Here is a 25,735-nt window from a genome sequence, read left to right on the forward strand (position 1 = left end):
ACAAAACAAAACCCACTTTCAAATAGATTGTGTTGATGGATTGTAATCCATAGAATCTTAACATTATTCAATACAGTAGCACATAGTTCTGCTTACAGATTCCTGAAGGCCAGAGAAGTATTTTAACACACATTAAATTTACTACTTATGTACTGAACAAACCTTTCTGTTGGCATGTGATACGAGTAAGCACAGGCTTGACGTAAAGGTTACAGTTGGACATAGAATGAAATCTTATAACTTTTGGATTAAATGCCATGGTTTATTTAAAACATTTCTACTGCTAGTTCTGGGCACAAGGAATGCTAAGTGTATTTATCTGGACTGCCATAGTACTCTTATCTAAAGATTAGGCTTCGTAATTTTTCCCTGATTGTCTATACATTCTCCATTTACGTTGTTTTAAATCAACTATATTTAATTATCATTATGTTCATTCAGATTATTCAAGTACTTAGGATGTCTGTTGGGTAATTTGAAAAAACCGTGGCTTTAAAATGTTTCTTAAATATTAGTCATTAGTTCAATTCAGTACAAATTCCTCAGTCTTTTTGTGTGTGCATGGGTTGCTGCAGATGTAAGGTAGTCTTTAAATAGCAGTTAAAGAATCAGATCAGGGTTAGGGGACTGCAGCCTCATCATAATCCTCTACATACTTACCTAGAAGTAAGCCCCATTGAATTCAATTGGACATTTCTGAATAAACATGCATAGGATTGTAGTTTATGACTTGCTTTGTCATAGGCCTTAATAGCTAAAACTAGCCCAGGGTGGAATTCAGTGTCACACCATGATGATGAACAAGCATCACAGTTTGCTGGAAGGAATGGTTCCTGCTATCCTCCTCTCTGTGTGCTGCTCTGCGGGTTCCTTGACCCCCTCCCTGAGCCAATTTTGGGGGGCATGGGAGGAGAGAAGGGGAAGCCCTGTTGTGCAAGTGGAAGTCTTGCACAGGGCTTCTGCTGATGGAGCTGGTTAGGTGAATCCCACCCAGTTGTTGTTGTTTTTGTTTAATCCAGCGTTTTAATAGCTGCTAGAATGGTTGTGGTATAGCAAGTCTGTTATGTTTATTTCAGTGCTAGTTAAGGGGAATATATAGCTTGGAAAGAAACTTTTGTTAAAAGGGGTTTGAGGATGCCCAATAGAAGGGAAAAGTGGGAGAGGGGAAAATATCACAGAGCAGAGCAGTGCTGTGGGGGAGAATATAGGTTTGTTGCTCTGTACCATGTTAATACTTTAAAATTTAGTCAGGTACAGTAATGCAAATACTTTCTGAATATGGGGTACCAGTGAGAGTGTTTTAATTCTAGCAGAGGCTTCGGACCAATGCAATCATGGAAAAGAGGAACTTGCTCTGGTCATTAGTAATGTCATAGGTCCAAAATCTTTTTTTTTAACGTACTTGATTCATTGAAACAATTTCCCCTTCTACCATTATAGGGGTTATCTGTATCAAGGATGTGGCATTTAATTCAGGCAATTCAACCATTTTGGATTGCTAAGAGTGAATATGTCTGTGCTTGAGATGGGTACTGTACTTAAAGGTGCTGAAGCAGAAAATACAAATTGTTTCTTTTGATACTTTTTAATTTTTCCTGCCTCTAAGTAAAGAGATGGGTTTTTCTGAGTGGGAAAGAAGCCTCCAAAGTTAATGATCTGCCTCATTCAATTTGACTCAACTTTGAGAGCAATGACCTTCATACTTTGTGGACAGATAATTCTAGGGGCCAGAATGCTAACCCAAATTTCCTGTTACCTCTCCTTGTATCCTTGAAACATACAGTTAAAAGCAAATGCAGCATGGATACACTTAGTCAGCTTTTTCTCCTTCTTTTACATGGAGTGAGTAGTACCAATTAAAGTCTCTTGATTTTTAGGCCCTAAATACCCTGGGGATCAGGCACATCCACACTTTCTTTTTCTTCGGTTACTATAGTTTATGAATTATTAAAATGCAAATTCTACCCTTCCAAGCTTGGCATATCCGGCCCTGCTGTGGTGCATGGGCAGCAAGCCTTGAGCTGGCAAAGTGATTGGGTCAGGATTGAGCTCAGTGCTGTCCCGAGACTGCAGTGGGTCCAGCTTAGGTTCCAACAGATTATGGGTCAGCTCAAACAGAAGGGGAAGCTTTGCACTGGTGTCCTTTAACATGTGATGGCCAGCAGGAGACTGAAGGAGGTTGATGGAAATCTGAATTGTTCTGCCACTGCTGCATTATTGTTTGAAATTGTGGGTTTTCTTGACCCATTGCAAAAATTAAAATGTTTCGTAGTCACAAGTGCATAAGGCTAAATTGTTGTATTAGGGTTTGCCTGCTCCCCCAGGGTGGCAGCGATAAGGAGAGCCAAAGCTTTCATTTCCATTTTTAACTAGCTTCAGTTGAGTGTTATGTCTGAACTGGGACGAACTGTGGTTTAGTCTTCATTATGGTTGATTGAAACAAGCCAATTAAGATATAGTTAATGCTTTTGACATAAAACTAACCTGTGGTTAATTGAAAATGGAAACAACATCTTCCAATCTCTCTCTTGTAGCTGTGTCAGAGGAGAGGGGAACTCACGAGATTAAGTAATGGCACTATAAACCATGGTTCGCCATTATATCCAGATGCCATTGACTGTATATAGAGAAACCCTATCAAGCCTCAGGTTCATGGACTCTGGCTCATCCTTCTGCACAGTCACAAGGAGGAATTCAGAAACTATTGCTTCCAATTCCCATTGGCTATATTTTAATGTTGCCTGAAGCTTTAACAGTACAGTGGTATGTCTGATTATGAACGCTTCAGGTTACGAACGCTTCAGGTTATGAGCTCTGCTAACCCAGAAGTAGCTGCTCCTGGTTGCGAACTTTGCCCCAGGATGCGAACGGAAATCGTCCACCAGAGGCCCCATTAGCAAAAGGATAAGAATAGTTTTAGCTAAAGATCGGACCTCCGGACTGAATTAAATTTGTAACCAGAGGTACCACTGTAGTTAATCTTAGCCGTTTTTTAAAAAACCAACAACAACAAAAACAAGCTGCCTTTAAAAATCATGGTTTGAAGCTGACTTGTTTCAATCAAACTATATAAACTGCTGTTATTCTATACTGGAAGTGAAAGCTTCTAAATTTATTGTGACTGCTCCAGAGGAGAAGACAAAAAGATGGACAATGAGCAACTTCAAGGCCTGCTATTGCACATTATTCTTGTGCTAAATGATGAGCAATGTCTACTATTAAACATGTGCACAGGAGGAATATTGGAGACTGGGCAAAATTTGCGAAAATCACGTTTACAAGACATTGCAAACATGGATTGGGATTACTAAGATATGGATGCTTGCAAGAGTGTGACGGTAATTATTCAAGTTGATTTTAAGATTTCTGTTTTATTTTGTTCTTTTAATTAGCTAGCTTCTTCTAAATACAGCCTGTCAAGTTTTTAGGTACTCCCAAGTTCCATGCATTTAGATTTTATTTATTTACTGTTTATAATATTTAAGTAGTTTTCTACTGACAAGTTAGAGGAAGAATAATGTGAGTAGGAAATCAGTGAAAGCCTTCTGTGCAGGATTTCTCTAAGGACCTTCTGATTTATCCAGTCCTTTAAATTGCATTTTAAAGTAATACTGTGCACTTGCTTTGTTTCTCTTGATTTGTGTAGATTGTGTTTAAAAAGCAAAACCTATTAGGGAAAGTCTTTATTAGTATTTTGCTGATGTGGAAAATAAGTTGAGTAAACTAATGTTTACTTTTATTCTCTGTCCTTTCATCTGCACCATATTGTATCAATGTTATGGGCTTGGATATTTTACTCCCAGTTTGGTGGTGGTAAATAGTCAACAGGGTCCTTGGTAGCCTCTGTTGGTTCTGCCAAAGAATAATTGCTTGAATCCTTGTGGCCGTTAGAGAAATGGGATATATCACTTCTATTAATATCACCCCAGATGCAGCCATGTTTGTGCCAGAAATCCCTAGTCTATAGCAGAACCGGTTTTCCCTCTTGGCAGCATAATATGCTGCCAGCATGCTACAAAGCTGACTTTTTCTAATTTGCTCTGCTATCCATCTTCGCTATGTAAGAAATCTCACTTGTCACTTTAATGAGAGAGAGCATCTCGCAGGAAGGCAGCATGCATTTTGCTTAGCAAAACTGATGCCTAGAGGCAGAAATTGGTTATCAACCTTGTTGTTGTCAACCCTGCTTATTATTTCTAAAGGACTGAAGAGATCAGAATGTTACATGATACTCCCTTTTTTATGTGTGTCTGGTAAGGACTGGAATGGTCTATCTATTCAGATCCTCTGCTTCAAGGTGTGGTTTACTAGCCACAACCTTTTTTGCAGGTGTTTATCCATTGTCTTACACATCTTAAATGACACGTTCATAGTCTCCCTAGCTTATTTTCAGAAGGGACTCATTCCCATTGTCCTAGCCTCCCACAGCATTTTTCTGTATTAGGTATATTGGTGATGCTGACACCCCCCAATTCAAATGGGAATTTTGCTAATTCCTGTCTTGATTGATGCCGGAAGCAGACTAACAGGATTAATACAGATGGCATAGCAACATCAGTATAGATGGTATAGCAACTGTAGTGTGAAAACAGGTCTAGGTTAATAGTTAATATCTCTTCTGTCAGATAGTTCTTATTCCTAATCCCACCACAACTTCAATATCTTCCTTGTTAAATACCATTGCAGAGGTTTTAATGAATGTGCTGCCCCCTTTGCACCATGTCCTGCAGGAATGCAAATGCATCAGAGCATCAGCCACAGTACCTCCCATTAGAGATGCTGTCTAACTCTGTATTGGAGGGTGGTGTTTGTCTCTTCTTGCAACTTGTTTGCAGTGACCAGTGTGGTGTAGTAGTTAGTGTTAGAATAGGACCTGGGAGACCAGTTCAGATTCCCACACAGCCATGAAGCTCACTGTGTGACCTCAGGCCAGTCGCCATCTCTCAGTCTAACCTACCTCACAGGCATATGGTGAGAATAATACACAGAGGAAGAGAACCATGTAAGCCAGTGGTTTTCAACCAGTGTGCCGTGGCACCTTGGGGTGCCTTGAATGACGGTCAGGGCTGCCGCTGGCAACACTGGCCTCTGTCCCTCTTTCCTTCCCTCCCATCCTCTGATGCCCTCTCGTGTCTCTTCCTCCCAAAGACTTGAACAGCTGTTCATTACAGCAAACCTGGCTACAAGCTCCCCAGGCAAATGGTGCCTCTGGGGCTGGCCAGGGGTTGCTTCCCAGGCCCCTGTGGGGCAGTGGAAGGAGGCACCTCTCTTTGGGGTAGGAGGGCCAGCTTAGAGACCAGGGGGCTCCCAAGGAGAGTGGAGAAGAGAGGAGACTGAGGGAACACTCCACAAGGGAGGGTGCTCGAAAAGGGGTGAGGGGCTGACAGCTCTGCAGGCAAGGGGTGCCACAAAAAGAATGTAGTTGGTCAAGGGAGCTGTGGTTGAAAACCTCTGATGTAAGCCACTTCAAGCTTCTTGGAGGAAAGGTGGGATATACAAGCTTGCATAAATAAATGAATAGCAATCCTGCTCAAGTATTTATTTGTCTAGTGACAATTTCTTGAAATTTTTGCATTTTTTCCTGTTAGAGCAATTTATTTGGTGTCTATCTCCTATTCAGTAGATTCACAATTCTGACATGTTTTGTGATTCATCATACGCCACTATCCTGTCAGTTTTTATCTGAGGATTCATAGTATTAAGTATTTTGAATAAACAAATCCAAATAGAAGATAGTTTCTGCTTCTTGTACTTCATATTGTGTGTTCTTGTTCAATCAGTGGATGTGTTTTGAATTTACTTTTAATAATCAGTCATCACAATTGCTGTTATATTTGCTATTGAGAGAAATGAGTGGCTGACTTTGGAGGGAAACTGAGATGGCACAGCCATAAATCCAAAATATAGGTGATTGAGAAAAGGTAACAGTCCTCAGTTTATTTTAATCAAGCGGCTTAGTGACTCATTTTCCTGGTGTTCTTGCTCTTTTGCAATCAGATTAGTTTAGTAGACCAGATGCTGCTTTGGCAAATGAGCTGCTCTTATAACATTATTTGGGTTTTCAATAAGATGATAGCTTGGATGATGAAGGTTGTCTGGCATGTTTCAGCAAATGAGATATGATGTAAAAGAAATCAGTTGGAACTTGACTGTAGTAGTTGGATGAAAAGCACTTGTGTAGAGGTTTCTCATTAATACTTTAAAATGAACAAAATAGGACATTGATTTAAACTGAATAACCATGATCAGCGGTTTGAATGCCCGCGACGGGGTGAGCTCCCATTGCTCAATCCCAGCTCCTAACAACCTAGCAGTTTGAAAGCACACCAAAAAGTGCAAGTAGATAAATAGGTACTGCTCCGGCGGGAAGGTAAATGGCGTTTCCGTGCGCTGCTCTGGTTTTGCCAGAAGCAGCTTAGTCATGCTGGCCACATGACCCGGAAAAACTGTCTGCGGACAAATGCCGGCTCCCTTCGCCTGTAAAGCAAGATGAGCACCGTAACCCCAGAGCCATCTGCAAGTGGACTTAACTGCCAGGGGCCCTTTACCTTTATCTTTATTGGAAAGGTAAGGAAAGAAATGAGATTATGCATTTCATAATATGAGTGGGCTCAAGCTTATGAACTACAGTGCTTCTGTTTTATTTCTAGTATCACCCCTGTCTCCCAGGCAGACTTAATTAGATTGCTTCCTTGTTGTAGTATGTTCTTCATATTTGAGGACCCTTCTTCGGATAAAGGCTTAACACCCTTATTTGGACATGATAGGAATTATCTTCATAAGGGAGTGGTCTGCCTTCTGCACAGCTCTAAATTGCTGTTGTTTCCTGACTTTTATATAGATCAGGGATGGGGAACCTTTGGTCCTCCAGATGTTTTTCGACTCCCATCAGCCCAGTCTGCATGGCCAAGGGATGTTTGGAGATATAGTACAGCAGCACCTGAAAGGCCCCAGGTTCTGTCTCCGATGCAGATCTTGGGCTTATGTGTTTATCTTGACTGAGCTGCTGTGAATTTAGGGAGTCAAAGGTAGTTTTTTCTTTTCCATTGCTATGACAGGTAGTGATTGAAGGAGCAGAGATTGCTTTATTAGGGCAGAGGCCCTTGATTAGGGGAAATGTAGGAGCTTGTTAGAGGTTTATTTTATTAAGAACATTTGTAACTCACCCGTAATCCACATGCCTATTGGGATGGGATACATCAAATAAAACAAAAATAAAGGTTTGAGATGGAGTGATCTCTTCCTTTCCCATTGTCTTGTTACAGCAAGTTGACAAAGCTCAACCTTGCAAAAAATAAAAAGTTGGGGAAATGGTAGTAATCAAGAGAGACTAAAAGTGGGGGCAGGGAGGGATACTGCATTGCATATTTTGTTCAGGTAAAACTAAAAAGCACCCATTGTATATGTGACATCCCTCTCCCTCTATTCACAGCCTTGAAATTGACTAAAAATGCCTCTTGACAAAAACACCCACATACATAGTTGTAATTTCATGGGCATAGAGAAACATTCTTGATACTTTTGCTACATTTTTGAAACTCCTCTGCCTTATATGTTTGTCAAATAATGTATAGCATTGACTGTGTTTCAGAAACAAGGCATTTTTTTGACACACAATTGTGCAGTTTCCTGATAGTTTTATTGTGTTTTAATTTCTTACCCACTCTGATCCTCCTGCCTCAAATAGTATTTGTATTGTTGGCATCTGCCTCCAAAGACAATAGAATGTGCCTCCAGGGGCGAAATTTAACCACTGGAGAATCACAATGCCTGCTGTAGCTGCAGAGGCCCATAACTTATAACTACTGCCTCCCTTGCTTTTGTTATGTTAGCAGCCACAAAGTGACCTTTCTGGGGTGCAAGCCTGGGCAGTGTGTATGGAGGTCCTGGGCTTCCCAGACGACAAAACCCCCCTCTTGGCCTCGCTGATGTGGTCTAAAGGAAAGCGGAGCAATACATTTGGCACCAGCTTGGCTGCAAGAGCTGCTGGAAAGAGGCATACAAGATGCAATCCCACCATTTTAGGGATGGTTACTGCAGAAATTACGCCTATAATTGGTTTAAAATGTTGGTGGAAGTTCCAAATGTACTGAAGTCTAGATTATTTAACACCCCCCTCCCAATACCTTGTTGCTTCCCACTTTGCTGGCATAAAAGTACAAGAAAGCCCCATGGTCAAGTTGATGTTCTAAATATTTGCTTATAAAAATAATAATCCCTTGTACTCAGCTGTAAAAAGGAGTAACACCCCCCCCCCGCCACATGACAACAGCATGCTCCAGTTGAGTACTGGTGACTACCCAATTGTAAATTTTAATAAATTGGGCGTGCTGGGCTGCTATATTTCTTCCAAAGTGACTAGTACGAGTCAAGTCCCTTGGGGATGTGAGAGTACAGTAGAGTTGCAGAAAGCAATGTTGTGCTTGATTAAGTTTAGACAGGTGATGGAGTGGTGTAATAAAATCTTTTTTGTTAAAGCTTGTTGTAACATGGAATGGAATGTAACACCCATGGGACTGATTTAAGAAAAAACATGCCCTACACATTGCCTTAAGAGGTGAATACAATAAATGTAAATTAGTTATGCTGCAAACATTGATTTGCCATGAATCTTGATAAATACATACTGCTCTTTTTATGGTCAATATTTCATTTGTAATGCTTGTTTATGTGTACTGGCTATTGTATCTGCAACAGGACAAACTGAATAAAAATGAGCCCTTGGGGTGTAATTTAATACTAGATAGAAAGAACCCATTTGCAGGGTAGAAGAGGAATAAGGACACTGAAAATACTGTTGTTGTTGTTGTTTAACAACAAGTCTCTCTTATGTAATTTCCAGTGAATTATTTTCTCTTTTAGTATTTTATTCCAAGGATCAACTTTAAATTCTATCTGTCTGTCTGTCTGTCTATCCATGCTGTTGAACTACTGTTTTGGATAGTAATTGTGAGTAATGCAGGAGAGATAAGACTAAATTGTGCATTAGGAATGTACCACTTATCCCTGCCTTTCTACAGGAAAGTTTATTCAAGGCAGCTTGTGATTCAAAACCAGAATTATGAAACAACAATAAAACAGTAAAAACAAATATTAAAGATAGAATCTGCTTGCAGGGTTAGAAAAGGCGTTAAGATGCCGAATTTTTCTTTTCTTTTTTTGAGATACTAGAAACTACTTAACAGATCAGTCTAAAGGCCTGTTCTCACAATGGCCATCAAGATGCCTATGGAAATATTTCAATCTGAACATGAAGTGGATAGTCCTCTCCTTCTATTAGATATTGTTAAATATTCCATTAGGTATAAGATCTGTATATTGTTATGCCTTCTATTAGATATAAGATCTGTATAACATGTTTTGTCCCACATTTTCTTCCACTTACTATGTAGCTTTGCTCCATAGTACAGTCTTTCCTTTCTGGTTCACTTGCTGTTTTAGATCTATTCCTTTCCTGCCCTCTGCAGCACTCTGAAAATCTGCTCTGGAGGGTCCTCCAACGCTCTGGAGAAGATTTTGAGGGTGTGTGGATGGCTGCAGGATAGGTAGAGACACAACATTGGACACAACTTTATGATATTGCTGACATTTGTAAAGCAAAATATCATTATGTTTATGTATTCCTTTTATTATAACTTTATATTATATTTATAAATATATATAACTTTATGCTGCTTCGCCTGTCCTTTTTGTCTCTCTTGTCAAGTTACTACTTTGATACCATCTTTGAGTGTTGAAGATTAAGAGGGCCTTTATAATTGGTTTTATATGATATGGATTATACAGTGGTACCTCGGGTTACATATGCTTCAGGTTACAGACACTTCAGGTTACAGACTCCGCTAACCCAGAAATAGTACCTCGGGTTAAGAACTTCGCTTCAGGATGAGAACAGAAATCGTGCTCCGGCGGCGCGGCAGCAGTGGGAGGCCCCATTAGCTAAAGTGGTGCTTCAGGTAAAGAACAGTTTCAGGTTAAGAACAGACCTCCAGAACGAATTAAGTACTTAACCCAAAGTACCACTGTAGAGCCTTAGTAAATTGTTCCTAGTACAACCTTTGAACTCTCTTCTCTCGCCTCTGTTCCTGTTCTGGTGCCCTTTGTCCATTCATTCCTGAGAGCCAGCAGTTGACAGCTAGATTAATCCAGCTAACTAATAATTCACACAGTTAGTTACGTGTGCACAAATGTTCAGAATTAGCTTTAATCTTGGTTTCTAACCTGATTTAAAAAGCAAACCAATTAGTGCTGGTGCAACATAATGCTATACCATAGTTCACATTAACAGGAAAAATGGGAGGGAACACACCGACTACACACTCTCAGTGCCCTACTAGAGTTAGAAAATAGCTAGAGTTTATGCCTCCATTTGACCTGCTTTCAGCCAGGGTGGCATGTAGGCTCATGTATATTGAACAACTCAAAAATCTGGAGGTATACGTGCATAGTCTTTAAATATATTATTCCTTTGTACTGCTGGAGTAAGGACTGGATTGTTTACTTAAAAACATTCTGTCCGTATTTGTTTCCTAAAGGGTTTATTTTCCTTCTGTCCTAAATAATTCCTGGTCAGCTATAATTATTGCTTTCAGTAGGTACATTAGTTTATTGATCTTTTTGAAAGCATGTATCCTAAAGGAAGAGAAGGCTATATACTTATCTCAGAGTCATGAAAATGTAATAGAAGAAAATGCAATTGTCGACTTTGCTGAACTGATGCATAGTAAGTATTAAGTAGATAGCTCTTTGGCAGATGACTGGTATCTGTAAGAGATCTCCAATAATTGGCTTCTGTTCACTGAATTTATGGCATTTACTGACCTTCATAAATGTCTTAAATTGCTTTTGTCCAAGTTGAATGATATCTTGCATTTTGCCCTTCTATTTGCATTCTCTTGATGTTCAAAGAAAACATGATTGTCAGCTTGTTTAATATTATGAAATATAGATCTTGTTTCTGCTGTTCACTCTGGATATGATGTAATGTTTACAGTATTAAATTGACAATGAAAAGAAAGGATTAGAGAACAATTTACTGATTTATTTATTTCTGGTTCTATAGAGTACAAGGAATACGCAGAGTTCCAGTTTGAAAACAAAAATGTGGACACTGTAGATGGCTTGTTTTCACCCTCTGATCCTTTATCCCATGGTCCACTGGGTCGGCTTGCCTTCCTGATGCTGGTTTCTGTACCCTCCTTTTTCCTGATTATTGACAGATGAGGGCGGTAGGGCAAGAGGGTGCAGAATTTGAATATCCAGAATAATCCAACATGAAAGAAGGATGAAGACAATTGTTACTGCTAGATATTAATTTGGACAAAGCCTTTAAGGTTTACTTCATCAAATAATTCAGAATAAAATCAGCAATAGTTTTATTGATTCTAATTGTATTTTTTTAAAAAAAACATTGGCCATGCTTGGGTTGAATATTTTCTCTCTCTTTAGCTAATGTGCATTAATGGTCTGACAGTAAAAGGAGTGTTGATTTTAAGCTTCCCTTTTCACTGTCCTTGTGCAGTCCTTGGTGTTTATTTAGTTTTTTTCTTATGTATAGTTTGCCATTTCATTCGAACATTCAAAGCATTGTTTGCCCTAGGTTTGTAAACTAGGTTGATCCTGGTTTTACAGAGCAAGAGCAAAACATGGTTTGTGATTTAAAATGTAATTATGGACTATGGTTTGCTGCAAACAAGAAAGTACCGTATTTTTTGCCCTATAGGACGCACCGTCCCATAAGGCGCACCTAGTTTTTTTGGGGGGGAAATAAAGGGGGAAAATTATTTCCCCCCCCCCAGGCACGGGGCTGGGGCGGGGGTAGCCCGAGCTTCCCCTGACCCCAGCCCCCAGAACAGGCAACTCTCCGCAAGCCGTGGGAGCCCGGCCCCGGGCTCCCGCGCCTTGCGGAGAGCTGCACGAAGTCTGGGCTCGCTGTGCTCAGCGCGCCCAGGCTTCAGCATGCAGGCAACTCTCCGCAAGCCGTGGGAGCCCGGAGCGGGCACCGACCCCTCTCGCTCTCCAGGCTTCACCGAAAGCCTGCATTCGCCCCATAGGACGCACACACATTTCCCCTTCATTTTTGGAGGGGAAAAAGTGCGTCCTATAGGGCGAAAAATACGGTAACTAAATTTGCACAAAGGGAAGTTGAAACATTATTGTGTATTCCGCATCCTTCATACGTATTCTCTCTGCAGCAGAACAGGAACAGGTACTTCCTGCCTACAGTTTGGGTTGTACAGCTCATCCCCTTCTTGGCATGGCATTTTAGTTTTGGATTTTTGTGTATCATGTCAACCTGTTGTTGGTTGTATGTTACTATTTCTTTTACACCCAGGAAACCTGAAAGCTGAGAAATGAAAACACACAAAACAACAAAGCTGATTCTTTCTGTAATCCTCCAAAGTTCTCATGCCTAAATATGTCAAAGATAGAAAACATTTAGTGTCCTGGAGCTCCTAAGTATATTCTTTGCCTCTAGGTATTCTGCATTGTGAAATGTGCATGCAATTCAATAATTCATGCTTTTATTTTTTTCTTTTATTCAATAAATGCATTATTCAATTCTCAGGATGAAAAGGTGACTTATTAAAAAGTTAGCATGATAGGTAGTGTTAGATTTTAGAAATATGTCAGTTTCTCTTTTTTCTTCTATTTTTTGTAGCAATATTTTTTATTGCGATTTTCTCATAATACAATAAAATTACAACTACAAAAGATACAAAACAAAGAAGAAAGAAAAGAAAGGGACAATAGAGATAAAGAGAGGAAGAGGGAAATAAAATAAAAAGCAAAAGAAGTGAAACATTAGCAGAAATATATGATTTTCGAAGTGATAACATAAATGTTTCTGCATCACAAATTGGAATTTTGGGTATCCCCAAACTTTTCCCCTATGCACTTTCTTCTTTGCCTTTGCCATTTTTATATTATAATTAGGGTTTTAAGACAGTGGTAAAATTGCATCTATCCTTGTTTTGTCATTTTCTTCACTTATTACTTGTTCTTATTACTTTAAATTATAGAAAGGTTGGAGTCAGCTGTTCAGGATAGAGGCTTTGATTGCATGGAGTTATGGTCAGATAAACCGTTTTGCAGACAAATGCTTCTTTTAATATCACTGAAGCTCAAATAAGTATGGCACCTAGATTAGCATAGCAGGGAGGTGATAATGGATTCTGAACTGATCCTTTTTGCCCTTTCCTTCATCAGCTACATGGCTAGGAGAGGTAATTGCTTTAGCATGGAAGGCTTTAGAGAACATTTGAAGTAACTGGGTTGTACATGTCTGGGATAGATGTGTTAATTCTTGCATTAATAGGCTTCTTGTACTGCTTACATCAGGATGTAATAGCCATTTATGAATTGAAGTGAATTGGAAATATATTTCTGACTTGGTTCAGTATCTAAAAGAAAACCACAGTCCCTATGACTTTTATTTGAAAGTGAAGGTAAGTGACCTATAAGAAATGGATCTGTTTTAGGGCCATATCTTTATTGGGTCAACCAAAAGGACACAAAATAGTTTAAGCTTTCAAATTCTCCAGAACTCTTCATCAGGTTAATAAAGCAGGAGAGGAAAAAAGTTGGCTGGTAAAAGTAATGAATCTGCATCTGTAAGAGTCTTAAGATGGATTGTGGACAGATAACGCAGATCATTAAATGAGGCTCTGTAGGTTTCCAGTTGCACCAGGGTCTTTGGGGAGAGAGAAACACTCAATAGCTGATTCTCCACCTCTAGAAATACAAAAGCCAGCTGTTACAAAAGCCAGCTAAAACCCCTTGTTAGGTGGATACTGCCTAATGGCTCCTGTATTCTACATTTTCTCCCCAGCCCCACTTTGTTTACCATCTAGTTTGGTGAAGAGTTCTGTAGAACACATAAGATAAGGGTCATTTTTGTGACAGTTTGGTTTACTTAAGAAAAGATATTGCTTCAATATGGATTTTTTCCCTGATGGGTCATAACAATTAACTTCATTTTGAGTAAAAGTCACAACTAAAATACGTCATTATTTGTGTTTTCTTTAGCTGAAGGTTATTTTTGCCATTTGTTAGGGGATTTGAAATTTGAAGGTGGGTTATCAATAGCTAAATAAAAAAATAATAGTGGCATACACACAAAAAGCAAGTTAGAAAAAAGTTTATGCAACTTTACCAAAGGGAAGACATACATTTCAAGATTATAATTTTATCCAGGAAATAGTGTGAATACAGTAAAGACACTAGATCCCAAAATATTTGTGGGTAACATTATTGAAGTTCTGTTTGTCCCACAGTCAACATGATTCAGTTTTGTAAATCTGTTCCAAATGTATCCTAAAGGAATGCTCTTTATTCAAAGAAGTTCATATAACCTCATCCTGTTCTGTCTTGGTTGCTATTAATGCTTTTCTTGCCTAAACAGTAATTGTTTGTACAGATGGGGAGCTCTTCATTCTTTCCTAAGAGTTGCAGTAATATTTTCAGATAGGAAGCCTGTCTTCATTTAATAGATTAAAATAAGAATTTTTAAATTAATTATGGGATTTAAATGGCTCTTTTATTTCAATTCAATCCCTTAACCTTTCTACTTGACTCACACACTCATCTAATAGTAAGTGTAGCCCTAGAGTTTGAACCTCAGACTATATATATTTAATATTTCCAAAAATCATACCTGAAACATACAAACTAAAAGTCGGCAGCAAGAAAGCATGGTCAAACTCAGATTTGTGCCAGTAATAGGACACAGTATAGGACTGCAAGGGGGCTTTGGGCTTGAGCTTCTTGAACCTCAGCCCCTTATAGCACCTAGAATATCACTTTTGCATCTGAGAAACTGCAAACAGAATTTTGAGATGTGTTTGTTGCAAGAGTGCTGTTTTTCAGTGAAAAAAATGGCTTTTAGGCATACGTAATCCCTCAGGTGACCTTAAAATATCTCTTTGGAGCCCAGCCATATAATTTACCCTGCAGAAACAGTAAGAAAATGCAGAGTACTCAACTGATTGCAAATACTAACTTTAAGACGGACAAAATATTTGACAATAAAGCAATGCCTGCGGACAAAATGGAAACAAAATAATTAATAAAGTCATTGTTAAACAGAATTCTTCATTAGCTTCCCAGAGAAAATGATGATAATTACCATTGCTTGATCCCAGAGAGACTCAACAATTAGTTCTTTGCTTGCAGATCTTGGATTTTCTATCATCACTGTCTTTAAGTTAAGAGCTGTAATTCAGAGATTGTTAGAAAAGTTCCTTGGTCTTCTTCCAATGTGTAACTTTCAGTGTATTTGTACTGCAGGTACTTGCTTGCAGCATCTTGCAGCTAAATATATCAATATACTACATTCAGTCGTTTTGGTGGAACCATAGTTCCTCAGCAGACGAAAGATGCTTCTCTAACTGATATGGGTACAGTTGATCTTGGTGGCACAAGCAGGTACACTGTATAATGGTTCCTGCGTTCAGTTACAAAAAGCTGGTTTTGGCTAGACAGGCCTCACTGTCGGTGAAGAGAGAAGGGAAAAAAGTGGTGCTAAGGAATAGAAAAACGGCAGTCGCAAAATCATATAATAAATGGAACCAAAGACAAAGATGATAAATAAAAGAACAATTACTCCTCCCCAGAGAACCAAATTGAGCACAAAACAAAATGCGAACACAGCCAGCCCTGCAGGGAAACACAAAAGTGCAGTCACAGCCGCTATCGCCATCTTGCCATTATAAATATCCTTGCTCTTGAGCTGATTAAGGTAAGTGCTTTTCAAATCAAGCTCTGGCAAGCTGGTTTGCTATTTATAATGTGTCATCTATGTCTCCAAAGTACCAGTCTGAGAAAAAACTTGTTTACATGAGACAGTGCTTTTCACAGAACATACTTACAATAGTAACATATTTTGAGATGAAGTATTTACGGTAATACAGTTAAGGAATAATATTTTGCTTTTTAAGCCATCATTGTGTTCTCTTTATTGGGCAGCCATCTAAATGGTGGGTGATTGTCAACTCTGACCCCTCCCAGAATGTAGAATAAACTGCCTGTCCCATAAGTGCAAAACCCAGAGCATAATATGACTCTTGAAAGTGACTCAAATCATGTGTTAGCATGGAAGGCAAAATTCTTTTAGAATCAGGTGTGGGGGGAGAGAGAGAGAGAGAGAGAGAGAGAGAGAGAGAGAGAGACTGACTCCTTACCAATCTCTGTATCTTGCTCTCATGAGGAATAGCTGGAAACCATCTGACTTGCAACTTGGGTTAATTACCCATTTGTAGTTGTTTAATTTGCCTTGTGGGGTTTGCTTAGTAGAATGATCAATCACTGAAGTTAATTCCCTTGAACATTTTATTAACTAAGGAGGAATTACAAAGTATTAATGTTTTCATTATGATGCATTAACCAAAGATCCATCACTTGAGAATTAAACCTTGAGATGGTTAAGAGTGCAGTCCCATACAGACCTATATGGAAGAAATACTCATTGTACACAGTGGGGCTTATTTTTGTGTAAATATGGATAGGATTATGCTGTGCTCCTCCCTCTACTTAAAACTAAAAATTCCAATATGTGCTTAACTGTATATCTTTGCATGCAGGTGTAGTGCAGACTGTATAGTTTTCAGATTGTCTTGCCAGTCTTCTTGGATATTGTGTGCAAAAAAATCCGCTAGATTAAATTGGTATGTTAACTTTCATAGAATCACAGAATTGTAGAGCTGGAAGGGACCCTGAGGGCCATCTAATCCAACCTTCCTGCTTTGCAGGAATCTTGTGCCTTCTGATGGGACTTGCAATAATAATATAATAATAATTTATTATTTATACCCTGTCCATCCAACTGGGTTATCCCAGCTACTCTGGGCTGCTTCCAACATAATATAAAGTAAGACATTAAACAATAAAAACTCCCTGATACAGGGCTGCCTTCAGATGTCTTTGGAAAGTAGTATAGTTGTTTACCTGTTTCACATCTGATAGGAGGGTGTTCTACAGGGTGGGCGGCACTACCAAGAAAGTCATGTTCCCTGGTTCCTTGATTTGTAACAGTAAAAATAATTCTTTGTAAATGGTAGGTTTGGTATTGTATTTCATCAGCATAGTGCAAAGATTGATAAAACCATATAGTTTAGAAAAAGAAAGCAGAAAGCCATGTTTAGAATTCTGTAGTCCACGTCAGATGAAACACAAAACCATGGTTTATCACTATACAAATGAGCCTAATTGAGCACCCCCATCCCAAAAGGACTCATCCAAAAAGGACTCTTCACACTGCTCAGAAAGATAGGATGCCCACCTAAGCTTTACAAAATGAATGTATTTTTCCACAAGAACATTGAATGCCTTCCCCCAATTTGCTTTGTGATATTCTTTTCCCTGTTGCTCCCATATGCCTTTAGCTTGGCTGAAGGCGGTGTGTACTTTCATTCGAGGAGTGACGGGTCTGTTGAACCTGGCACATCACCACGCTAAGACAAAAGTGTGGCAGGCCCTTATCTGAGAGATCTTGCTTGCAGATGATGCAGCTTTGACAGTGCATTCTGAGGAAGCTCCACAGAGGCTCATCAGCTGTTTTGCCCAAGTCTGCAGGGAGCTCGACTTTAGTAAAGCTAATTTGAGAAGTTAATGTAATCTTAAATCTGAATCAACATGTACGTGTGTACACAAACATAATTCCATGGATCTTTGGAGCCTGGGCTTTTTTATAAGTCTGCTGCCACTTAATAGTAACCCCAGTGAGTGCAGGGGCAGCCAGTTTGCTTTTCTGACAGTTACCAGAAAGAGTTCTTTGGTTTAGTTTTTGGAGATCTTGTGCTCTTTCCCCCTAAAAGGTCTAAACTAGACATGATGAAAGCAGTCACATTTGTTCATGCATGTGTCTGTCCTGCTTATGTATATTTATTTATTTATTTATTTATTTAAAAATATTCTGCTTGATTGTAAACAACAACCTCAAAGTGGTTTTATATAGCAAGAGTAGGTGTCTATTCTTTATTTTATTTATTATGATTAATTTGTTAATCACCTTCTACACCATTGTCTCAAGGAATGTCCAATAAGAACAGCATCAGAATGAATGCATAGGTATGAGGAGGTGAGCTTTTCCCCTTCCTTCCCCTTGCCTCATCACGAGCTCTTGTCTTAGAAATCAGAAATGAGCTAAACTTGGAGAAATGTGTCTGGTGCAATAGAGCATGCAGAGGTATGGTGAGGGCAGGTAGGAAGAGTTTGCCATCCCATATTTGTGCATTCGCTTTGATGTAAAAATGAGACTGCTATTCTTGCTTTATGCATGATAGGTAAAGAGAAATGTGGCTGCCCTGTCATGTCTAGTTTCATGCTGATCTATTCAGTAGAACTGATTTCCAGAGGAAAAGTAATGTTAGTTTCTTGCAGAAAAAAGAGACTTGCAGCACTTTAAAGACTAACAGATTTATTATGACATACGTGTTCATGGCTTCTTGTCTGCTTCATCAGATGCTGTATTATCCCAAATTGAAGGTACATATATATGTGGTTCGTGAATATGCACTATTGAATAGTATGAAATTGGACGTGGCTGGTGTGGAGGAAGATTGTAAGCAGTGAGCTCCAAAGGAGAGGATATGCAGAAAAGCACAACAGAACTATTCACAAAAAGCAGTAGTCGATAACACAGGAATCCTGCCATGGCAGCAGTATTTTGAGGGCATCTTCCAGGATCCATACTACCCACCCCCTCAACATATTAGCAGCTAGATCCAGATTGATATATTTTTCATTCACACAGAAAACTAGTCTTTTTCAGCAGTGACTACTATTGCGACTGCTCTTACGTTAAGGTTACCAGATTTTTTTTCAATGAATCCGGGGACATTTTCCATCTTCAATGGATTTTGTATGGGGACTGATTTGTAAATCCGGGGATTGTCCCCAGGAAACGGGGACGTCTGGTAACCTTATGTTGCTTATTGAACAGGGCTATGTCCTGAACTGCTGCTGCCCTTTGCTCTCTCTGCCAGCAGTAATTGGTATTAATAATAATAATTTATTATTTGTACCCCACCCATCTGGCTGGGCTTCCCCAGCCACTCTGGGCACGGCTTCCAACAAAGATCAAAAATACATTAAAATGTCACACATTAAAAACTTCCCTGAACAGGGCTGCCTTCAGATGTCTTCTAAATGTCAGGTAGTTGTTTATCTCTGACATCTGATGGGAGGGCATTCCACAGGGCAGGCAGGCACCACTACTGAGAAGGCCCTCTGCCTGGTTTCCTGTAGCTTTGCTTCTCGCAGTGAGGGAACTTCTAGAAGGCCTTCGGCGCTGGACCTCAGCATCCGGGCAGAATGACCTGTGAGTGTGAGTACCATCTAGTACAGGGGAAGAAATGGTTCTTTTTCTGCTACCTCCCTGAATTGTCCACCTTCCACTCCACCATGCAGTGGTCATTAAATTTTTGTGGCCATGTGCCACCATTGTACATGCCCTTTTGCTTTGTCATGAGTACTGGAGTACTGTGTCCAGTTCTGGGCACCACAGTTCAAGAAGGACACTGACAAACTGGAACGTGTCCAGAGGAGGGGAACCAAAATGGTCAAAGTCCTGGAAACGATGCCTTATGAGGAACGGCTAAGGGAGCTGGGCATGTTTAGCCTGGAGAAGAGGAGGTTAAGGGGTGATATGATAGCCATGTTCAAATATATAAAAGGATGTCACATAGAGGAGGGAGAAAGGTTGTTTTCTGCTGCTGCAGAAAAGCGGACACGGAGCAATGGATCCAAACTACAAGAAAGAAGATTCCACCTAAACATTAGGAAGAACTTCCTGACAGTAAGAGCTGTTCGACAGTGGAATTTGCTGCCAAGGAGTGTGGTGGAGTCTCCTTCTTTGGAGGTCTTTAAGCAGAGGCTTGACAACCATATGTCAGGAGTGCTCTGATGGTGTTTCCTGCTTGACAGGGGGTTGGACTCGATGACCCTTGTGGTCTCTTCCAACTCTATGATTCTATGATTCTATGAATAGGTGAGAAAGCTAGCTTTCCTCTCATTTTACCTATGTATATGTATAGTAAATATGCTATACTTCTCTGCCTGTCAGAAAAGGAGTTCCCCTCAATAAAATTCAGAACATTTAGTTGTTTGAGAACAGCAAAACTGGATGGTGTTGTAGTCCTGGTGTCTAGATGGAATTAAAGCTGAAAAGGTGTCTTGTTGCTCTTTCTCTCAAGTATTGAGAGTTTCCAGATCCTTGCTTGAAGAAAGTGCCTATATGTTCAAATGACTCACTGCAATAAGTGCTTATGTTTTGGAGTTGTAGAAGGTGGGAAATGAAATAGTGGGAAAGTGGAGGGCGGGGGAGAGCAAGTACTGAGTAAGGATCTGCAGCTAATGTTTTATGAAGATTAGATTGAAGGCTTGAGACATGCCGAGGCATATTTGGCTTCTGGGCTTATTAAAAGTGTTTTAATGGGAAGGAGAAAGTTGTCACTCTGGTTGATCAGTGGATTGCTTTTGATAACATTCTGATGCTTCTGCATCAGAAAATTTAATATTTAAGTAAAAAACCCACAGTCTGGCCACAACAGCTGCTTGTGCTCTCTTCCTTGCTTGTTTACCGCTCTTCCTTAAGTTAATTATTTTTTCTTTCTTTTGTCGGGGAAATGCAGGGAGAAATTGGTCTGCTCAAGAGTTCAGGTCAAGCACTTGAAAAAACCCATCAAGTCTTTGTTCCGCTTCAGCTGAGCAAGCAGATATTCCCTTATCGCTACATGGAGCCTTGTGGAATAGTACAGAGAGAGCACTAGAGATTATGAGCAATGCTTTGAGGAACAGAACATTGTCTTTTAATTAAGGCATTTTAAAGGGTCGAACTAGGTATGGCTGGAAATGGGCATACTCTTTTCACAATTCCACCGCACTCACATGTTCACAGATAAAAGGAGGGAGTGGGGGGGGGATTGCTTTATCAGCTGAAGATGTAGGAAATGATGGCTCCATCATGTCTGCGAGGCTGAGAACCTAGTGTTTCAAGCCTGCCAGATGTCATTCATATTTTTGATCTGATTTTTATATAATGACATCAGTATAGGACAACTCTTAAAAAATGCTTGGAGATGGCAACTGGTGCACAGTATGATATGTCCCTTCTGAAAATGAAGGTCTATCAGGATCAATTATACAGGTGCTCAAATGGCTTTGTGAGCTTATTGGAGGCAGAAATGATACAGAAGACTAGACATGAACTTAGCACATGCTAATTTACGTATTTGTGCCTCAAATACCCATGGAGTCAAGTGATTTCTGTCCCAATGCAATTAAGGCTGATAGAGAGCTCTCAATACTAGGCTTTTAGCTCAGACAAATAGGTATCAGCAACGTCCCCTCTGTAATGTTGGGGGAATCCAAACCATCAGTATATTCATAGGCAGATAAGACCTTTTTAACCCATCATGACTGGGCTTTAGTGAGCAAAGTGCTAAGTTACTAATGTTTTATATAGCACTACCAGTATGCATGGCATTTTTTCTTGTTGCAAGAAGGCAAGTCTTTGCTCTGCTCTGAAGAGCTTAAAATTAAACGTTTGACACAGGTGTGAAAACAGGTAAGTGAGAAGAACAGGCGGGGTTTTTTAAAAGTTGTATATTGTTAGGCTTCATTACAGTGGGGTATGAGAACAAGCAGCTGGGACCACACTTCTGTGTGTCATGAAATATGTAGAATTCCCTAAATCTCAAATTGGTTTGAGTGTTGTGGCTTCTTGGTGACACAATACACTTTTAAAAAAACCTAAGTTCATAACTTTTGTGAATGAATTTCCAACTTAATGTAATGGTTTGTGTGTCGCTTTATATCAAGCACTAGTAACAAAATTACCTGAGAGAGAATTCCACCAGTTTCTGCTTTGATGACAAAATATTTATACTTGGGAATTTACAGCTTCTATGTTTTGTATGATTGTTTTCGATCTCTTACCCCACACATTTTTACCATTGTTTTGTACATATTCAAAATTGCTTAGCAGTAAACTGCAGTTTTACTTTAATGAGAAGTCATAGTTAATAATTGTATCATACTGAGGGGAGGGGAGACTAAATTAGCACATGTTTGTTTCTGGATTTGGTTATATTCTGTAGCAGCAGCGATGATGTATTTGTTCTTGATGCATGCCCAGTCTTGGAAAGCATGCTTTGTTCAAGATGAATGAGTGCTTATTCAAGTATTCTTTGTAGAATATAGATACTGTTTCTACTAGTGGTTTCTAAAAGCTCATATTCATAAAGAGGGTTTAGAACATAATCATGTGAGGCATCAGTGTACTATAGTTCTGCTGCTGTTATGAGGCCTGTTGGTGCTTTCAAAGCCAGATACTGATCAAGTAATGCTCTTCTGAGAATGCTACAGTAGAAACACAGCTTGCTTTCCTAAGCCTCACAAGAGTGGTTTCCTTTTTGTTCTAATTTCCCAGCATTTGTGAAGTTTGCAGTAGTAGGTGAGAGGATGGGAATATCTTCTTTTCTAGGAGCTAAGCCGGTCTGAACACTGGAAAATCGAATCTGATTGCTCTTACATCTGAGCTATGATTGCTCCATGAACATAGGTGCACAATAAAATACTCTTTATGGTGACCAGTGAAGAATTAGTAATTTGAACCCTCTGTGTTCTTTCATAATAACCGCACGTTGAAACATAATATTGACTTCTCCCAAAATAAATAAGCTTAATACCAAGTATTCTTGTTGAACTTGGAAATATGAGCCGTTAATATGTTTTTATACTAGGGAAATGCCAGTTGGTACACTCTTAAACATTTTTTGCCAACAAAGCGGTGGTTTGTCAAAAGAAAATAATAATGCTGCCTGGTAGTACTGATTAATTGCTGCTGTACGCTGTGTCATTGAGGTTTGCACCTTTAGCAGCTTGGGAATTCTAGTCTGAAGTGTAACGAGGAAGAAACATTTAAATTTGATGTAGTCATTGAAATATTGCGCTAAAGTTAGTGAGAGAAGTGAAAATTTAATATAGCTGAATCTTAAAAGAACGTTCTGATGCAAAAGGAAAATGTTTTTTATTGGGCCAATTGGTAAATTAAGCATAATTTCACAGAAGCTATGAGGTAGGGTGGCAACATTTTTCTTTGGAGGGCCACACTCCTTCAGTAGTAACTTGAACCAGCAGCGGAGAGAGCCAGAGTTAAATTAGGTAGGGTCAAAGTCCAAAGCGCACAGGGGGCCCTTTTCACTCTTTCTGCCACACTTCCTCCTCTTTCTGCTTTATCCCCCCATCTTAGTCACCCACGTGAAATTAGGCCAAGGTTGCCCTCTGTAGGGCTAAGGATTAGCTGACACACAGTGCTCTCACATGGTGCATTTGTGTGTTAAATCAGTATGTGGAAATCTATTTTGATATTGGTTCTACTGCTTGGGAAGGATTCTTGAGTGAATGATTGTTGCAGGCACCCTTGGATGACCTGATATTCTGAAGCTGTTTCAGTCTGGTTTCATTTTAGGAACTTTTTTTGTCATTCTTATGTATTATAAATTATATCCCAAGGGAAGCCCATTCTGTTGGATCCTTAGGTGGCTTTTGATGCTATTTGACAATGGCAGTTCTGCCTTGGTTTGGGATGGGTGCACTAGATTTCAGTGGTTCCAGCCCTACTTGAATGGCCAGTTTCAGAAAGTGGTATTTGGGAGACTGCTGCTTGTTCCATTTTGTCTCCCATACTTTTTAGCCTTTTCATGGAAACATTGAATGAAATGAGATTGGTACACTTAACTTCTAACACCCAGCTTTGTTTCTCCTTCCATCAAACTTAAGGGAGGCCATGGAGATTCTAAATTGAGCTCATTAGTGGACTGCTTGAGGGCCAATTAAGTGAAACTTAATGGCTTGTTTTATCAGGGCAGAGGTGCACCATCTGTAATTGCTCTCCCTCTGAAAGATATGTTTGGAGGTACCAATTCACCATTGTCACTGGATGCCCAGTAGAAGCCATGGTACTTGCCTTTTTTCAGCTGTTCCTGGGGCATCAAGTATGACCTTTCCTGGACAAAGACAGCCTAGTCATAGTTATGTGTCCCTTGGTGACTTCTCAATTGGACCCCCCACAATGCATTGCATGTGGAGCCGTTACTGAATATCATTCGGAAGCTTTAGTTAGTATTAAACATGGCTGCTAGGTTACTAGTGGGGCTGGCAATAGGGAACATTATCTCACCAATACTTACCGTAAATAATGACACTGGCTCACAGTGCTGGTTTCTATCTATATGTATTTAAATAGCTTAGGACTTAGTACTTATATAGAATTTTGTGCAAATAGCTACATTTGTAAGGTTGTTATAACCTTAAAACATACCTAGACTGAAGTAACTAGGGCAAACTAAATTTGTGTTTTGGCAGCCAGAGTACTCTTAAGAAATGGACAGTACACTTGACCCAGCTGTGCTTTCATGTTTCCTTCTAATTTGTATGCAGGGGTTTATGTGAGACAAAGCATTAAACATAATTAGTACATTTAGGAATAGATTTATTGAACTGTGGAGAATTACTACCAGGGTTAAAGCTGGTCACAGCTTGACAGTATATTTATTAGGTTGTCATTTCTGTATGAGTAGATGGAAACCTTTTTCTTAACTTGCAAAAGACCTTATTCTTTCATATTATCTGTACATTCAGAATGCTATGACTAAGCTGGGACACCAGTAATATGCAGCTTCCAAACTTGAAATGCTTCATTAGCTAGGCTGGCATACTAATTTCCCTGCTGTGATTCCTACTGGTATCCATGAATATATAGCTGTTTAAAGTATTGCCAAGCTTTTCTTAAGTGACATTTGAAGGGAAGAGATGAATTAATTCAATTGTCCTTAATCATCACACATCGTGAGGACAGTTTCTAGTGCTTTGCATCACCAACAGTCCGATAGTCAGGACAGATTTTGCATGTCATTGTACTTTGGAGACAGATAATTGACTATCCAGGATTCTCAGGCTCTACCTACCCAGATCCAAGAAATCCACAGCGAGTGAGGTTTGAGCAGATAAAGTCAAGCTGTTTCCAAGCGAGGAAGAGTAAACTGGTTCAGCCCTCCAACTGCTGATGGCTGTGACTTCAAGGAAAATTGCTTTCCTTCATACAGAATTTTCAAAGCACAATGGATGCCTCCGTGGTTTGGGAGGGTGAGGGTGCCCTAACATTAAGCACAAGGAACTAGAAGAATATTTTCACCTTTATGTTGTTACAGGATGCAATCAGAATTTCCGAAGAGAATATGGAAGTTAAGGTTAAGGGCTGTAGCTCAGTGGGGTAAAACAGATGCTTCTAATGCAAAAGGTTTTAGGTCCACACTTTCGGTATCTTTGGTAGGACTGCCAAAGACTGTCTGAAATCCCAGAGAGCTACTGCCAGCTCAGTTGACATGCCACCATCAGCATAGTTAATGGTTTATTGTGAATGTGACTTTTTGAACTATTTTTCCTCCACCTTGCTAGTGTGTGGAGGAAACAAGAACATTGCCTACAGATTATAGCTTGCTAAGAGTGAAACAAACCACGAGTCCTGGTTTGGATGCAACCCTGAGCCCAAAGATAAAATGGTTTGCTGTTAATAGGAAAGAGCAAAGCTGATCCAAAAGGTCCATTCGAATTACAGCAGTGTAAACCATATAGACTCAGTGGACCAATATAACTAGCTATGGCTTAAACAACAACTCAGCAGACAGTCTGGTAAATAAAATTGCATGAGATGTCAGAATTACTTTAAATAGGT

At 39.6% G+C, this 25,735-nt stretch overlaps 1 protein-coding gene and 1 long non-coding RNA gene across 9 annotated transcripts in view; one reads left to right on the forward strand and one right to left on the reverse strand.

The window, feature by feature from the left end:
- MAST2 (microtubule associated serine/threonine kinase 2) overlaps positions 1 to 25,735 on the forward strand; it is a 142,403-nt gene that overhangs the window by 33,021 nt on the left and 83,647 nt on the right. The gene's annotated exons all lie outside the window — the stretch shown is intronic.
- Positions 11,021 to 24,082, reverse strand: LOC310680821. Of its 3 annotated transcripts, none has more exons than XR_014512958.1 (3): positions 23,969 to 24,082; positions 15,128 to 15,489; positions 11,021 to 11,205 (listed from the first exon to the last, which is right to left on the reverse strand). It is a non-coding gene; the product is annotated as an uncharacterized lncRNA (long non-coding RNA). The 3 variants fall into 3 exon arrangements; XR_014512959.1 differs by lacking the exon at positions 23,969 to 24,082 and adding an exon at positions 15,605 to 15,705; XR_014512960.1 differs by lacking the exon at positions 23,969 to 24,082 and having other exon boundaries at positions 15,128 to 15,701.

Source organism: Podarcis tiliguerta (assembly GCF_965153285.1).
Source record: "Podarcis tiliguerta genome assembly, chromosome: 6".
NCBI classification, from domain to species: Eukaryota; Metazoa; Chordata; class Lepidosauria; order Squamata; family Lacertidae; genus Podarcis; species Podarcis tiliguerta.